Raw genomic sequence first — 14067 nt, 5'->3', positions numbered from 1 at the left:
AGCTCCTGAGGTTTGAATGGGAAGTGATCAGAAGTGGCATTCAAGTTACATTCACTGAAGGTGGTTTCGAGGTATTTTCAGTGTTTAGCCTGTGTATGACAAATGGGGAATCACCTGTTGTGTCCTATATCTTTAACTACTTGAGTACAGTGTTATGTTAAGAATCCAGGTACTGTCCTTCTTTTTTTTTTTTTTTTTTTTTTTTTTTTTTTTAATCATTTTTTATTTTAATTTTAAATAGCTTGTTTCGCATGTCTATCCCAGTTCCCTCTCCCTCCCCTCCTCCCGCACTCCCCTTCCACCCTCCCTCCCACCCTATTGCCAAATCCCTCCACATAGGGGATGTCTAGAGTCTATCATTTCACTCTTGGTAGGGTCAAGGCACTCCCCTAAGAGTCCAGGCTGAGAGAGCATCTCTCTTTGTGCCATAGGCACATGAAGACAGATTGTATACCAGGGATAGACACTGATCCACAGCTCAGAGCCCCATAGGTTGCCCAGGCCTTCTCACTGACACTCACATTTGGGGGACCAGATCAGTCCCATTCTGGCCTCCCCACTGTCGGTCTGGGGTCCAAGAGCACTCCCCTGTTCAGATCAGCCGTCTCTGCTGGTTTTGCCAGCCCATTCCTTGCCAATTTGCTCATCACTCCTCTCTCTCTGTCACTGGGTTCCTTGGGTTCAGTTCAGTGCTTAGTTGTGTGTTTGCCTCTGCTTCCATCAGTCCCAGGATGAAGGCTCCCGGATAGTTATAGACATCAAGTTCATTATCAGGAATGGGCATTCGAGGTGGTCCTTCCACTATTGCTTAGCTTGCCAATTGATGTTATACCTTTAGATCACTCGAGGTCACTCTGGTGCCTGATCTGTCTTCGATCCTATGATTCCCTCTTCCCCCTATTTTACCCCCACCCCCTCAACTTCCTGTTCCCCCATGACCCACTCCCTTCCTCTTTACCCCCTCTACTCTTCCCAGGTCCCACTACCCCCCCTCGCCCTGTTCCCCATCCATTCAGAGGATCTTGTCTCCATCCTCTTCTCTTGGGTACTATGCATATATGCATATCTTTTAGGTTCTTTCCTGTTTCCCAGACTCTCTATCTGTGGAAGTGCAGACTGGCACTATCCTGATCCATATTTAAAATCCATATATGAGTGAGTACATACCATGTTTGTCTTTTTGCGACTGGGTTACCTCACTCAGGATGGTTTCTTCCAGTGCTATCCATTTCCCTGCGAATTTCAAGATTCCATTGTTTTTTTCTGCTGAGTAATACTCCATTGTGTAAATGTACCACATTTTCTCTATCCACTCTTCAGTTGAGGGGCATCTAGGTTGCTTCCAGGTTCTGGCTATTACAAACAATGCTGCTATGAACATAGTGGAGCAGATGCCCTTGTTGTATGAACCTGCCTCATTTGGATAAATGCCTAAGAGTGGAATTGCTGGGTCTAGTGGTAGATTAATTCCCATTTTCCTGAGGAATCTCCATACTGATTTCCAAAGAGGCTGTATGAGTCGGCATTCCCACCAGCAATGGAGGAGTGATCCTCTCTCTCCACATCCTCTCCAGCATAAATTGTCTTCGGTGTTTTTGATTCTAGCCATTCTGACAGGAGTAAGATGGTATCTCAGAGTTGTTTTGATTTGCATTTCCCTGATGGCTAAGGATGTTGAGCACTTTCTTAAGTGTCTCTTGGCCATTTTAGCCTCCTCTACTGAGAATTCTCTATTTAGCTCTGTACCCCACCTTTCAAGTGGATCCTTTGGTGTTTTGGAGACTTGTTTCTTGAGTTCTTTGTAAATTTTGGAGATTAGCCCTCTGTCAGATGTAGGGTTAGTGAATATCTTTTCCCATTCTGTGGCCTGCCTTTTTGTCTTTTTGATTGTGTCCTTTGCCTTACAAAAGCTTTTTAGTTTCAGAAGGTCCCATTTGTTAATTGTTGATCTCAGTGCCTGTGCCACTGGTGTTATGTTTAGGAAGTGGTCTCCTGTACCAACTCGTTGAAGAGTATCTCCCACTTTCTCTTCTAAAAGTTTCAGTGTGGCTGGATGTATGTTGAGATCTTTGATCCATTTGGACTTAAGTTTTGTACAAGGCGATAAACATGGATCTATCTGCAGTCTTCTGCATACCATTACCCAGTTATGCCAGCACCATTTGTTGAAGATGCTTTCTTTTTTCCACTGTACAGTTTTAGCTTCTTTGTCAAAAATCAGGTGTTCATAGGTGTGTGGGTTAAAATTAGGGCTTTCGATTCGGTTCCATTGGTCTACCTGCCTATTTTTGTGCCAATACCAAGCTGTTTTCAGGACTATAGCTCTATAATAGAGCTTGAAATCAGGTATGGTGATGCCTCCTGAAGTTCCTTTATTGTATAGGGATGTTTTGGCTATCCTGGGCCTTTTGTTTTTCCATATAAAGTTGATTAATGATCTTTCCAGGTCCTTGAAGAATTGTGATGGAATTTTGATAGGGATTGCATTGAATCTATAGACTGCTTTTGGCAAGATTGCCATTTTTATTATGTTGATCCTACCAATCCAAGAGCATGGGAGAGCTTTCCATTTTCTGGTATCTTCTTTGATTTCTTTCTTCAAAGACACAAAGTTTTTGATATACAGGTCTTTCACTTCCTTGGTTAACATTATCCCCAGATATTTGATGCTGTTTTTGGCTATTGTAAAAGGTGATGTTTCTCTGATTTCTTTCTCAGTCACTTCATCATCTGTATATAATAGGGCCACTGATTTTTTTGAGTTTACCTTGTATCCTGCCACTTTGCTGAAGCTGTTTATCAGCTCTAGGAGTAACCTTGCGGAGTTTTTTGGGTCACATATGTAAACTATCATATCATCTGCAAATAATGAAAGCTTGACTTCTTCTTTTCCTATTTGTATCCCCTTTATCTCCTTTTGTTGTCTTATTGCTGTAGCTAGAACTTCAAGTACAATATTGAAGAGATATGGAGAGAGTGGACAGCCTTGTCTTGTTCCTGATTTTAGAGGAATTGCTTTGAGTTTCTCTCCATTTAGTTTGATGTTAGCTGTTGGTTTACTGTATATTGCTTTTATTATGTTCAGGTACGTTCCTGTTATCCCTGATCTCTCTAGGACCTTTATCATGAAGGGGTGCTGGATTTTGTCAAAGGCTTTTTCAGCATCTAGTGAGATGATCATGTGGTTTTTCTTTCGCAGATTGTTAATATGGTGGATTACATTGATAGATTTTCTAATGTTGAACCATCCCTGCATTCCTGGAATGAAGCCTACTTGATCATGGTGGATGATTTTTCTGATGTGTTCTTGAATCCGGTTTGCAAGTATTTTATTGAGTATTTTTGCATCAATGTTCATGAGGGAAATTGGTCTATAGTTCTCTTTCTTAGTTGTGTCTTTGTGTGGCTTGGGTATCAAGGTAATTGTAGCCTCGTAGAAAGAGTTTGGCAGTGAGCCTCCTGCTTCTATAGTGTGGAATACTTTGACGAGTATTGGAATGAGCTCTTCTTTGAATTTCTGGTAGAATTCTGCACTGAAGCCATCTGGGCCTGGGCTTTTTTTGTTTGGGAGACTTTTGATGACTGCTTCTATTTCATTAGGGGTTATAGGTCTGTTTAGATTATTTATCTGTTCTTGATTTAGTTTTGGCAAGTGATATCTATCCAGGAAATTGTCCATTTCCTTTAAATTTTCAAATTTTGTGGAGTACAGATTTTCAAAGTATGCCCTGATGATTCTCTTGATTTCCTCAGAGTCCGTTGTTATGTCCCCTTTCTCATCCCTGATTTTGTTAATTAGCATGTTCTCTCTCTGTCTTTTGGTTAGTTTGGACAGAGGTTTGTCTATTTTGTTGATTTTCTCAAAGAACCAACTCTTTGTTTCATTGATTCTTCTCAATGTTTTCCTGGTTTCTACTTGATTGATTTCAGCCCTCAATTTGATTATTTCCTGGCGTCTGCTCCTCCTGGGGAGTTTGCTTCTTTTTGTTCTAGAACATTCAGCTGTGCTATTAATTCTCTAGTATGACTGTTCTCCAGTTTTTTCATGTGGGCACTTAGTGCTATAAACTTTCCTCTCAGCACTGCTTTCAAAGTGTCCCATAAGTTTGTGTATGTTGTGTCTTCATTCTCATTGAAATCGAGGAAGTCTTTAATTTCTTTTTTTATTTGTTCCTTTACCCAGGGATGGTGCAATTGTGCATTGTTCAATCTCCATGAGTTTGTAGGGTTTCTGCGATTTGTGTTATTGTTGAATTCTAATGTTAATGCATGGTGGTCTGATAAGATGCAGGGGGTTATTCCAATTTTTTTGTATCTGTGGAGATTTGCTATGTTTCCTATTATGTGGTCAATTTTAGAGAAGGTTCCATGTGGTGCCGAGAAGAAGGTATATCCCTTTGTATTTGGGTGGAATGTTCTATAGATGTCTGTTAAACCCAGTTGGGTCATAACTTCTATTAATTCTTTTGTTTCTTTGTTAAGTTTCTGTCTGGAGGTCCTATCTAGCGGTGAGAGCGGAGTGTTGAAGTCTCCTACTATTAGTGTGTGAGATTTTATGTGCATTTTGAGCTTTAGTAATGTTTCTTTCACGAATGTAGGTGCCTTTGTATTTGGGGCGTAGATATTTAAAATCGAGACTTCGTCTTGATGTATTTTTCCTTTGATGAATATGAAGTGCCCTTCTTCATCTCTTTTGATTGATTTTAATTTGAAGTCTAATTTGTTAGATATTAGGATTGCTACGCCCGCTTGTTTCTTGGGGCCGTTTGATTGGAAGATCTTTTCCCAGCCCTTTACTCTGAGATAACGTCTGTCTTTGGTGTTGAGATGTGTTTCTTGTATGCAGCAGAAGGAAGGGTTCTGTCTTCGTATCCATTCTGCTAGTCTGTGTCTTTTTATAGGTGAGTTGAGGCCATTGACATTGAGGGATATTAATGACCATTGATTGGTGATCCTTGTTTGCGCTTGATTTATTGTTAGTGAAGTTATTTTGTGTAGTTTCTCCTCCCTTTTTCTTTTAGTGTTTTGTAAAGTATGATTCTATATTGCCTGTGTCTTTGTGAATGTAGTTATCTTCCTTGGCTCTAGGTTTTCCTTCTAGCATTTTCTGTAGAGCTGGATTCATGGATACGTATTGTTTAAATCTGGCTTTGTCATGGAATATTTTGTTTTCTCCATCTATGGTAATTGAGAGCTTTGCTGGATATAGTAGTCTGGGCTGGCATCCTTGTTCCCTTAGCGTTTGTAGGACATCTGACCAGGATCTTCTGGCTTTCATCGTTTCCATTGAGAAGTCAGGTGTAATTCGGATAGGTCTGCCTTTGTATGTTACTTGGCCTTTTTCTTTAGCTGCTCTTAATATTTTCTCTTTGCTCTGTAGGTTTGATGTTTTGATTATTATATGGCGAGGTGACTTCTTCTTCTGGTCAAGCCTATTTGGTGTTCTGTAAGATTCTTGTACTTTCATAGGCATATCTTTCTTTAGGTTAGGGAAGTTTTCTTCTATGATTTTGTTGAATATGTTTTCTGTACCTTTAAGTTGAAGTTCTTCACCTTCTTCTATACCTATTATTCTCAGGTTTGGCTTCTTCACGGTGTCCCATATTTCCTGGATATTTTGTGTTAAGGATTTGTTGGTTTTGAGATTTTCTTTGGTTGACGATGCTATGTCCTCTAATGAGTCTTCAACACCTGAGATTCTCTCTTCTATCTCTTGTATTCTATTGGTGATGCTTGCATCTGTGATTCCAGACCGTTTACCGAGCTTTTCTATTTCCAGCATCCCTTCATTCTGTGTTTTCTTTATCGTTTCTATTTCAGCTTTCAATCCTTCAACTGTTTGAGCTGTTTCCTTAATTTTCTTGGTTGTTTTTTCTTGGTGCTCTTTAGATTCTTTGAGAGATTTGTTTATTTCTTGAATTTTTCCCCCATTTCATGGATTTTTTTGTTTGTTTTTTCTTCTATTTCTTTAAGGGATTTCCTCGTTTCTTCCTTGAGGCTCTCCATCATCTTCATGAAATAATTTTTAAGGTCTGTCTCCTCTTCTTCATCTATGTAGTGCTTTTCAGGTCTTGCTGGTGTTGGATCCCTGGATTCTGGTGGGGTCGTGTTGGTGTTTCTATTGCTGAGTGATCTCTTATTCTGTCTTCTTCCCATCTCTTCTTCCAGTGGGTGCTGGTGGGGGCTTTCTGTCTCCACTGGTCTCCTTCTTTACTGCAGCTGAAGCTGAAGCTGGCCTCGCTGGGGTTGGGGTCTTGGAGGGGCTGATCTCTTTCCTGTGTGGGTGGCTCTTCTGAAGCTGGGCTCGCTGGGTTGGGGTCTTGGAGGAGCTGATCTCTTTCCTGTGTGGGCGGCTCTTCTGGAAGCCGGGAGCGGCCCCGAAGATGGAGGGGGATGGGTGATGGGCAGGTGGTCCCAGCCAGAGACCCAATCTCACCTGAAGCTGGGCTCGCTGGGTTGGGGTCTTGGAGGAGCTGATCTCTTTCCTGTGTGGGCGGCTCTTCTGGAAGCCGGGAGCGGCCCCGAAGATGGAGGGGGATGGGTGATGGGCGGGTGGTCCCAGCCAGAGACCCAATCTCACCTGAAGCTGGGCTCGCTGGGTTGGGGTCTTGGAGGAGCTGATCTCTTTCCTGTGTGGGCGGCTCTTCTGGAAGCCGGGAGCGGCCCCGAAGATGGAGGGGTATGGGTGGTGGGCGGGTGGTCCCAGCCAGAGACCCAATCTCACCTGAAGCTGGACTCGCTGGGTTGGGGTCTTGGGGAGCTGATCTCTTTCCTGTGTGGGCGGCTCTTCTGGAAGCCGGGAGCGGCCCCGAAGATGGAGGGGATGGGTGGTGGGCGGGTGGTCCCAGCCAGAGACCCAATCTCACCTGAAGCTGGACTCGCTGGGTTGGGGTCTTGGGGAGCTGATCTCTTTCCTGTGTGGGCGGCTCTTCTGGAAGCCGGGAGCGGCCCCGAAGATCGGTCAATTTTATTATATGTATATTTCTACTATTGTTTAGGTATTATGTTTATACAGATATTTTAAAAATGCGTAACTTATAGTTACATAGTTATGTTAGTTAGGTTTTCTAGATATACAACACTATATTTGAAATATATCAACCGAATAGGTATTCATTTTTTTGTGAGCTCCCATAATCTCAGGTCAGCTGTCTCTGATCTTTTTTAAAAAATGTAAATTAGAAACAAGACTGTTTTACAAGTCAATCCCAGTTCCCTCTCCCTCCCTTCTTCCTCTGCTCACCAACAACTCCCTATCACATCCACTTTCTGCTTCCCAGGGTAGGTGAGGCCTTCAATGGGGAATCTTCAAAGACTGTCATATCATTTGGAGCAGGGCCTAGACCCTCCCCCGTGTGTCTAGGCTGAGAGCATATTCCTCTATGTGTAGTGGGCCCCCCAAATTCATTAGTGCACAAGGGATAAATACTGATCCACTGCCAGAGGCTCCATAGATTAACCAGACCTCCAAACTGACATCCACGTTCAGGGAGTCTGGGAAAATCCTGTGCTGATTTCCCATCTACCAATCTAGGTTCTGCGAACTCCCACTGGTTCATGTTAGCTGTTTCTGTGGGTCTCTCCAACCTGATCGTGACCCTTTGCTCATCACACCTCCCTCTCTGTAACTGGATTCCAGAGATCAGTTCAGTGTTTAGCTTCTGCTTCCATCAGCTACTAGATGAAGAGTCTAGGATGGCATATAATGTAGTCATCAATCTTGTTACTGGGGATGGGCATTTAGGGTAGCCTCTCAGCTATTGCTTAGATTGTTAGTTGGGGGTCAGCCCTGTAGATCTCTGAGCCTTTCCTTAGTGCCAGATATCTCTTTAAAATTATAATGGCTACCTCTATTATGGTGTCTCTTTTCTTGCTCTCCTCTATTTTTCCTCTGATTCTATCTTGCTCTCTCATGTCCTCCCCTCCCCTCCTCTTCTCCCCTTCTCTTTCTCCTAACTCCCAATCCCCTACCCCATTGATCTCAATTAGCTCAGGAGGTCTTGTTCCTTTCCCCTTCTCTGGGAGATCATGTATGTCTGTCTCTCTTAGGGTCCACTTTGTTTCCTAGCTTCTCTGGCAGTATGAATTGTAGGCTTGTAATCCTTTATGCTACATCTAAAATCCATATATGAGTGAGTACATACCATGTTTGTCTTTTTGTGACTGGGTCCTCACTCAGGAAGGTTTCTTCAAGTTTCATCCATTTGCCTGCAAATTTCAAGATTCCATTGTTTTTTTCCGTTGAGTACTACTTCATTGTGTAAATATACGACATTTTCTCCATCCATTCTTCAGTTGAGGGACATCTAGGTTGCTTGCAGGTTCTGGCTATTACAAACAATGTTGCTATGAACGTAGTTGATCAGATGTCCTTTTTGTATGAATGTGCATCTTTTGGGTATATGCCTAAGAGTGGAATTGCTGGGTCTTGTGGTAACCTGATTCACATGAAGAACTACCATACTGATTTCCAAAGTGACTGTATGATTTTGCACTCCCACCACCTGTGGAGAACTGTTCCCTTTCTCCACATCCTCTCCAGCATAAACTGTGACTGGTGTTTTTGATTTTAGCCATTCTGACAGAAGTAAGATGGTATCTCAGAGTTGTTTTGATTTTTGTTTCCCTGATGGCTAAGGATGTTGAGCACTTTCTTATGTGTCTTTCAGACATTTTGGATTCCTCTATTGAGAATTCTCTATTTAGTTCTGTACCCAACTTTTTAATTGGATCCTTTGGTGTTTTGGTGTCTAGCTTCTTTAGTTCTTTGTAGACTTCAGATAGCACCCCTCTGTCAGATGTGGAGTTGTTGAAGACCTTTTCCCATTATGTGGACTGCCTTTTTGTCTTGTTGAATGTGTCTTTTGCCTTACAGAAGCTTCTCAGTTTCAGGAGGTCCCATTTATTAATTGTCTATCTCAGTGTCTGTGCTACTGGTATTATGTTCAGGAAGCAGTCTCCTGTAACAGTTTGTTCAGGGGTACCCTCCTAGATTCTCTTCTAAGAGGTTCAGTGTGGCTGGATTTATGTTGAGGTCTTTGATCCATTTGGACTTAAGTTTTGTGCATGGTGATAGACCTGGATCTATCTGCAGTTTTCTATATACCAGCATCCAGTTATGCCAGCATCATTTGTTGAAGATGTTTTCTTTTTTCCATTGTATAATTTTAGCTTCTTTGTGAAAGATCAGGTGTTCATACTTGTATGGGTTAATATCGGGGTGTTCAATTCATTTCCCTTGGTTTACCTGACTATTTTTGTGCCAATACCAAGCTGTTTTCAGGGCTATAGCTATATAATAGAGCTTGAAGTCAGGGATGGTGATGCCACCAGACATTGCTTTGTTGAACAGGGCTGTTTTGGCTCTCTTGGGTCTTTTGTTCTTTCATATAAAGGTGAGAATTGTTTTTTCAAGATCTGTGAAGAATTGTGCTGGGATTTTAATGAGGATTGCATTGAATCTGTAGATAGCTTTCGCCAAGATTGCCATTTTTACTATGTTGATCTTACCTACCCAAGATTATGGGAGATCTTTCCATTTTCTGGTGTCTTTTTTAATTTCTTTCTTTAAAGACTCAAAGTTTTTGTTATACAGGTCTTTCATTTGTTTGGTTAGGCTTACCCCAAGGTATTTTATGTTGTTTGTAGCAATTGTAAAGGGTGATATTTCTCTGATTTCTTTCTCAGGCCTTTTATCGTCTATATATAGTAGGGCTACAGGTTTTCTTGAATTGATCTTCTATCCTGTCACTTTGCTGAAGGTGTTAATCAGCTGTAGGAGTTCCCTGGTAGAGTTATTGGGTCACTTATGTAAGCTATCATATCATCTACAAATAGTGAAAGTTTGACCTCTTCCTTTCCAATTTGTATCCCTTGATCTCCTTTTGTTGTCTTATTGCTCTAGATAGAACTTCAAATACAGTATTTGAAGAGATGTGGAGAGAGGGGACAGCCTTGTCTTGTTCCTGATTTTAGAGGATTGGCATTGAGTTTCTCTTCATTTAGTTTGATGTTAGCTGTTGATTTACTGTATATTGCTTTTACTATGTTTAGGTATGTTCCTGTTATCCCTGATCTCTCCAAGTCCTTTATCATGAAGGGGTGTTGGTTTTTGTCAAAGGCTTTTTCAGCATCTAGTGAGATGATAATGTGATTTTTGTTTCTTAGCTTGTTTATATGGTGGATTACACTGATGAATTTTCTAATGTTGAACCATCCCTGCATCCCTGGGATGAAGCCTACTTGATCATGGTGGATGATTTTTCTGATGTGTTCTTGGATTCCATTTGCTAGTATTTTATTGAGTATTTTTGCATCAGTGTTCATGAAGGAAATTGGTCTGTAGTTCTCTTTCTTTTTTGTTTTTTCGAGACAGGGTTTCTCTGTATTGTTTTGGAGGCTGTCCTGGAACTCGCTCTGTAGACCAGGCTGGTCTTGAACTCACAGAGATCTGCCTGCCTCTGCTTCTCGAGTGCTGGGATTAAAGGCATGTACCACCAATGCCCAGCTGTAGTTCTCTTTCTTAGTTGTGTCTTTGTGTGGATTAGGTACCAAGGTCATTGTAGCCTCGTAAAAAAAGTTTGGCAATGAACCTCCTGCTTCTCTTGTGTGGAACACTTTGAGGGGTATTGGAATTAGCTCTTCTTTGAATTTCTGGTAGAATCCCTCACTGAAGCCGTTTGGGCCTGGGCTTTTTTTGATTGGGAGACTTTTGAAGACTGCTTCTATTTCATTGGGGGATATAGGTCTGTTTAGGTTGCTTATCTGTTCTTGATTTAGTTTTGGCAAGTGATATCTATCCAGAAAATTGTCCATTTCCTTTAAAATTTTGAATTTTGTGGAGTACAGGTTTTCAAAGTATGCCCTGATGATTCTTTGCATTTCCTCAGTGTCTGTTATTATGTCCCCATTTTCATTTCTGATTTCGTTAAATAGTGTGTTCTCTCTCTGCCTTTTGTTTTACCTTGGATAAAGGTTTGTTTATCTTGTTGATTTTCTCAAGGAACCAACCTTTTTTTCATTGATTCTTTGTAATGTTTTTCTGGTTTCTACTTGATTGATTTCAGCCCTCAATTTGATTATTTCCTGGGGTCTACGCCTCCTGGATGAGTTTGCTTCTGTTTGTTTTAGAGCTTTCAGTTGTGCTATTAATTCTCTAGTGTGACTGTTCTTCAGTTTCTTCATGTGAGTACTTAGTGCTATGAACTTTCCTCTCAGCACTGCTTTCAGAGTGTCCCATAAGTTTGGATATGTTGTGTCTTCATTCTCATTGAATTCCATGAAGTCTTTAATTTCTTTTTTTTTTTTTTACTTCTTCCTTGACCCACGGATGGTGTAATTGTGCATTGTTCAATTTCCATGAGTTTGTAGGGTTTCTTCGTTTTGTGTTGTTGTTGAATTCTAACTTTAAAGCATGGTGGTCTGATAAGATTCAGTGGGTTATTCCAATTTTTTTTGTATCTGTGGAGGTTTACTATGTTTCCAATTATGTGGTCGATTTTAGGGAAGGTTCCATGTGGTACTAAGAAGAAAGTATATTCTTTTGTGCTTGGATGGAATGTCCTCTAGATGTCTGTTAAACCCAGTTCAGTCATAACTTCTGTTAGTTCTTTTGTTTCTTTGTTAAGTTTCTGTCTGGAGTTCCTGTCTAGTGGTGAGAGCGGAGTGTTGCAGTCTCCTACTACTAGTGTGTGAGACTTTATGTGTTATTTGAGCTTTAGTAATGTTTCTTTCATGAATGTGGGTGACTTTGTATTTGGGGCATAGATGTTCAGAATTGAGACTTCATCTTGATGGACTTTTCCTGTGATGAATATGAAATGTCCTTCATCTCTTTTGATTGATTTTAGTTTGACATCTAATTTGTTAGATACTAGGATTGCTACACCAGCTTGTTTCTTGGGTCCATTTGATTGGAAAATCTTTTTCCAAACCTTTTTTCTGAGGTAATGTCTGTCTTTGAAGTTGAGGTGTGTTTCTTGTATGCAGCAGAAGGATGGGTTCTGTCTTCGTATCCATTCTGTTAGCCTGTGTCTTTCTATCGGCAAGTTGAGACGGTTAACATTGAGGGATATTAAAGACCATTGATTGTTGATTCTTGTTTGTTTTTCTTCATTGGTGGTGGTGTTATTGTGTGTAGTTTTTCCTCCCTTTTTCTTTTGGTGTTTGGTAAAGTGGGATTATCTATCACCTATGTCTTTGTGAGTGTACTTATCTTTGTTGGATTGAAGTTTTCCTTCCAGTAATTTCTGTAGGGCTGGGTTTGTGGATATGTATTGTTTAAATCTGGCTTTGTTGTGGAATATTTTGTTTTCTCCATCTATGGTAATTGAAAGCTTTGCTTGATACAGTAGTTTTTCCTGGCATCCTTGTTCCCTTAGTGTTTGTAGGACATCTGTCCAGGATCTCTGGCTTTCATAGTTTCATTGAGAAGTCAGGTATAATTCAGATAGGTCTGCCTTTGTATGTTACTTGGCCTTTTTCTTTAGGTGCTCTTAATATTTTCTGTTTATTCTGTACGTTTGATGTTTTGATTATTATATGGCGAGGGGACTTCTTTTTATGGTGGAGCCTATTTGGTGTTCTGTAAGATTCTTGTATTTTCATAGGCATATCCTTCTTTAGGTTAGGGTAGTTTTCTTTTGTGATCTTGTTAAATATGTTTTCTGTACCTTTGAATTGTATTTCTTCATCTTCTTCTATACGTATTGTTCTCAGGTTTGGCTTCTTCACAGTGTCCCATATTTCCTGGATATTTTGTGTTCGGGAATTTTTGGTCTTGAGATTGTCTTTGCTTGATGACTGTATATCCTCTAATGAGTCTTCAACACCTTAATATTCTCTCTTCCATCTCTTGTATTCTATTGGTTATACTTGCATCTGTAGTTTTTGATTGTTTACCCAGCTTTTCTATTTCCAGCATCCCCTCATTCTGTGTTTTCCTTATTGTTTCTATTTCAGCTTTCAAACCTTCAACTGTTTGAGTTGTTTCCTTCATTTGTTTGATTGTTTTTTCTTGGCTCTCTTTAGATTCTTTAAGACATTTATTTATTTCCTGATTTTTTTGGTTTGTCTTTTCTTCCATTTCATGTATTTTTTGTTTGTTTTTTGTTCTATTTCTTTAAGGGGTTTTCTCGTTTCCTTTTTAAGGGTCTCTATCATCTTTATAAAATAATTTTTAAGGTCTGTCTCATCTGCTTCATCTATGTTGTGCTTTTCAGGTCTTGTTGGTGTGGGGTCTCTAGATTCTGGTGGAGTCATGTTGGTCTTTCTATTGCTGAGTGTGTTCTTATGCTTTCATCTTCCCATCCCTTCTTCCAGTGGGTGCAGTTGGTGTCTCTCTGTCTCCACTGGTCTCCTTCTTTCCTAAATCTGGGTACGTGGGTGTGGGGAGTGCTGGGGGTTGGGTCTGGGAGCTAAAGGATTTCATGAACTTGTTTTTAAGGTCATTCTCCTCTGCTTCATTTGTGTTGGGATGTTCAGGTCTTGTTGGTGTAGAGTCCCTAGACTCTGATGGTGACATGTTGTTTTTCTGTTGTTGAATGTGTTTTTATATTGTCTTCTTCTCATCCCTTCTTCCAGTGGGTATAGGAGGAGTCTCTTCTTTTCCTGGTGTGTACAGGTCCAAGGTTCCCTTCCAGTTGGTACGTGAATAGGTATTCCTTGAAACTTTTCAAATACCTACAGAACTACAGAATATGTCATTTAAAATTGTTTATTAAGGTTTTTCATGACAACAAGATACAACTATGCCTGGAACCACCAATTACATCAGAGAGGAAGATGGGCATTGAAGAAACTTGTTATGGAGTTTCCCTGCAACATGGCAGAACTAGTCATTTGGGCAAGCAACTCTTCTTGCCTGGACTGTTTGCTGTGTGATGTATAAACTGGACATGCAGGACCCATAGGAAAGTGACTGCTAAACTTGCCAAAACATGATGGGATAGTCCTTCAGGGTTCCTGCTTCATGGAAGAGTCTGCCAGACATTCTACAGGACACAGAGAAAATTACTGACAAACTGCCAATACAGGTGAGACAGTTTCAAATTTCCTGCTTCACTAAGA

The sequence above is a fragment of the Mesocricetus auratus genome, unplaced genomic scaffold (assembly GCF_017639785.1).
Source record: "Mesocricetus auratus isolate SY011 unplaced genomic scaffold, BCM_Maur_2.0 scaffold_1961_pilon_subseq_17204277:17276671_obj, whole genome shotgun sequence".
NCBI classification, from domain to species: Eukaryota; Metazoa; Chordata; class Mammalia; order Rodentia; family Cricetidae; genus Mesocricetus; species Mesocricetus auratus.
This window is presented reverse-complemented; position numbering follows the sequence as displayed.